Source organism: Eretmochelys imbricata, chromosome 9, assembly GCF_965152235.1.
Source record: "Eretmochelys imbricata isolate rEreImb1 chromosome 9, rEreImb1.hap1, whole genome shotgun sequence".
Classification (NCBI taxonomy): domain Eukaryota; kingdom Metazoa; phylum Chordata; order Testudines; family Cheloniidae; genus Eretmochelys; species Eretmochelys imbricata.
This window is the reverse complement of record NC_135580.1, coordinates 26,254,740-26,259,206: the sequence shown is the minus strand read 5'-3', so window position 1 is coordinate 26,259,206 and position 4,467 is coordinate 26,254,740.

Below are 4,467 nucleotides of genomic sequence, written 5' to 3'. Positions count from 1 at the left end.
AGGGTGTGTTTAGGATCCGGGGGAGTCTGAGGAGTCAGTAGTGGTTCCAGGGGCTAGGCAGCTGAGCTACATGGTTAGAGCCCTGCAAGTCCATGGATATCCGCAGACCATTTTTGCGGATAGTGGATCGGATGCAAATACAACCGCTCAGGGCTCTATTCACCAGTGGTGCTTGGCCTGAGGTGTCGAGCTTGGGCAGCCAGGTGGCACAGCCCGCTCAGGGTCAGTGGCCAGCAGCCAGTGGCTGGGGCTGGGAGGCAAGTTGGAGTCGGGGCTGTTCAGCACCCACTCACCGTACCACTTCCTGTCCAGCAGCTTGGGCAGCGCCTGCGTACCCACCATGGTGAGGCCTGGCAGCACTGCCCGTGCTTCCAGTCCTGGCCCTGGCCCGCTGGCTCCTAGGCGGCAGGGCTTACAGCAATGGGGATTGGAGCCAGTGGGTCCCTGATGCCCCACCCCTCTGTCCCACTGTGATGCAACACACACTGCTGTTGCCATGTGCCGTCGGTCGCTAGCCCCCAGGAGCAGCACGCAATGCAACACCCCTTCTCCCCAGATCCCCCCCTCCATGCCACCCCGACCCACGCTACCCTTTACCCCCAGTCCCTACCCTCATGTTGCCACTTCCCTGCAAGACCCCACCTCCCCACTCGCTCCCTTCCCCCCTCCCTGTCGCTACCCCTTGGGAGACGGCTTGCTGGTGCGAATCACGAGTCGGATTCTGGGTTGATCCTGGTGGATCAGATACAGATCCACATTTCTGTATCCATGCAGGGCACTCTACATGGTTTCTGCAGTTAGGAGGGGGTGCAAGACAATGGGTCTCACCCTGTGAGTGTGCCTCGGGATGCCAAGATGGGGACAGTGCCTGGCTTCTATTCTGATTAGAGGCTTAAAACACCTGGGAGTCACAGCAGTTTGTGGGCTGGGAGCCTGACCAGACCTGTAGTACCCCTCTGAGCCAGGACTTATTTCCAGTTTCCAGTAACGTGGTCTCTGGATTATAAATCCCATGGTCTGTGTGCAAACCAGGGCCAGGTGGCTCGCCTAGTTCACCCTATGACAGACTTCCTCATCTACTGCATAACTCCATCAAGAAACCATCCATCTGAAAGTTTACCTGGCTCTTTTAACCCCACGTAAAAGAGGAGGTTGTGGGGAAACTAAAGTAAGGTCAACCGATATTTTCATCTACATGAAGAATAGCATAGTTGATTAATAATGGAGGGGATGCAGAATAGTTATGCTTTTAAAACAGGGACTGAAGCGTCCTTTCATCCACTACACAGGTTGTTAACTGACTGTGCTCCTGCTTTTAGAAGCAAGGTTAAGGGAAACTTCATCCTGTGGTGGGTTGAATTTCCCTGTGTTCAGGGAATCACCATGGTACGTAGACAAAGAATGCCCATACACAGGGAAACTTTGCCTTTGTGGATGAAGTGTACCTGGCATCTGCCTAGGCATGACCTAGGACTAAACTCCCACTCCTCTTTCCACCCCAAGAGAGGAGAGAATTGGCGAATGAGTGTACATGTGAGCATGTCCTTGAATGAGTAGTGGACGCTATGGTGATTGTTGCAGTTATAAGAACCTAGAAAGAGAGTGTGTGTAACTTAGTGCGTGTAAGAATTTGTGTCTGCTAGTGTGTGCATCTGGGTAGCACTGAGTGTGACACAAAATATTACATAGACATGCTAGACAAACAGATGTGTCTTTTAAAAAAGAGTTGTAAAGAAGACTTTTTAAGAAAAGAAAAACTTAGAAAGCATGGAAACTCTTAAGTAAGGTTCTACTTTAAAATGAACATTGGAGATGATAGGTCTTATTACACCAGTGGAATTAATTAGAGGCAATGTCAGGAGCAGTGGGGATTGTTTTTGCTTTAAAAAGAGCATTTTTGACATAAGCAAATACTAGTAAAAAGTGACCTTATGTAGGTTTAAACTAGAAACCCCATTTGTAATAAGACTGAAGGCAGGAGGACTAGATCACTACTGGGCCACCATTCCAGTCTGAAAATTGTTACCTGATGGCTGTTGAGTGGGCTGCGTGTGAAATGAAGTGCTGATCTATGTCCAGTTCCTAGAAGACGGGTATCCATACTTTTGAAGACCAATAATCACAAAGACACTTCCAGCTACTACAGTTACCATGCTTTATCTATCAGCCTTTTACATCCTGTTAACTCTGATGCCTGGAGTCACCTTATGATGGCCTCATGACTTAAAGCTTTCTTTGTCAGATCTTAAATGTTGCAGAATAAAACATGACACAAAAATTGCCATGATACGAAACATTACCTGGGATCATGGTGGCAGTTTCAGCAAAAAGGCAAAGGTTTAAATGGACTTTGGGATTTTTAAAATTTAGAGAGAGATTTTTTGTTCCCCCTGACTAGGCTACAGTGGGAATGTAGTGTGGGGAAACTGTATAGCTGTTTTTCTGTGGATAAAGGACTTCACACTGTAGTGCTGTCAGTTTCACACCTATCGTGAGTGCAAAAATTCACTTAATGTCTGATCTGAAGTCTGTAGGAGTCTTACATTGATTTAATCGGATTTGGACTAATTTCTCTAGTGTTAAGAAAGAAAAACAATATTGAAGTCAGGCAATACATTTCCCTTTACTGGTTAGTGCATTTATAATGAATTTTCTAATTTAAAATAGTTAAATGATCTTAGTCACAGTTACTAAAATATTCCTCAAGAGCTACATACATTTTTTGAGATAACTTCCAAGATATCCAGCTGTTCACAGTCCATATATAATATTCACCTCCTCTGTGCTCTCAGATGTACACAGAAAAGTGCTATATAACTAGAGGTTACTATTATTATTTAATTAGATAGATAGTTTGAAAGCCTCCCTAGCTCCTCTTCTGTCCATGATGGAAAGCTACCGTCCAAATAAATAATAATAATAATAAAAAAAGCATCCTCTGGCCCATAGACAAATTTCCCCAGTGACCTCATTCAGAGATTCTTTGTCAGATGTCTTGCCACTGACTTTGAGACAGAGTTGGTGAAATCCTAGCCCAATTGAAGCCAGTGGGAAAACTTCTCACCTTTGGTAAGGTGAGAATTTCACCCTCTGACTCTGAGAGCTGTCTGTTCTAATGGTTAGAACATGGCCTGGGAGCTAGGACACTTTTGGTCATACCCAGCTTTGCCAAAACTAGTCTGTGATCTTGAGCAAGCCACGTACAGTCTGAACCAGGAGGCCTTAAGGTCTGATCCTGTGAGTAGCCCCATTCAGTCCCTAGATGAATCTTTGGATAAGTGGAAATACAAAACTCTTGGAGAGAATGATACATTTAGAGAATTTGTGCAACAACCCACCTTTAATGTTAACTGCAAAATAAATATTAATGAAATATATTTTAAGGTCAAATTCTGACAAATTGGCAAGAATGAACACAGACTGCTGATAATTACTACAGAGAACAAGATCAGTTTTGTTGTGGTTTAGTTCTGAAGCTGCAAGAGACACCATTCATTCATATTTTCCCATTCTTTCTCCTAATCTGTTATAACAAGTTTAGCTATAACCTTTCCTTGTTGTTGCCAAATTTATTATAAAAGTTGATGCTGAGAACATCTGTGTCAAAGTTCCTGTTTTTTATTTTTGGGCTGAAAAGGTCAAACTTTTTTCCCATCCAGATTAAGCCTGATACAAAATCAAAGCTAATTATTTAACCAAAGGGTTCAAAATTGCTATTTTGGACTCTTAAAAATTTAATCTTCAAAATTCACGTTGATGTTTTCTCTGGCCTGGGAACACAGCACTATCTTGGCTTCATGGAGGGTTCTACCCATTTCTATAAACAGGGACAGCCCAGCTGTATTCAAAGACTTCCGAAAAGCATGGCCGAAGAGTCACGGTGTGACCTCCCAGTCCAAATTGTTCCTCTGTGACGAGTGGGGGTGGGGGTTGTGCTCCGTGTGAGGAAGAGCAGCAGAAACAGAGACTGAACGGTAGTGTATACTGCAAGGAATAATTGTATCTTCTCTTCCATAACACAAGTAGCAGGAGACATGCTAGAGAGGCATCAGAGCCAGTATTTGCCCCTCTCTGACAAGCCAATGTTAATGGCAAGTAACAGGTTTCAAAATTAAACCTTCGTGAATTGGGCCTGGTATATTAACTAGATGTGAACTTAGTTCAGCTTTGTCTTTAGCATAATATTAGCATAATATTCCTGCAGGTTTTTTTGCAAGGGGAGTGCTTGTCTCTTTCGACATATCTCTCATTCCAAATTAAAATGCCTACTACGTAAGCTACCTCTGTGTTATATTGGAAAGAGAGAAAATTATGCTGGCCCCAGTGTTTTGGGAGAAAAAGTGTTTCTGATAATGTAGTCACCATATTTCCTCTGCTGTTCCTTTGAGGCCAGCCTTCCAGTTTCATGCCGCAGACCTGGTCCTGCTCCCATTTAAATAAATGGGAGTTTTGCCATTGATTTTGGTA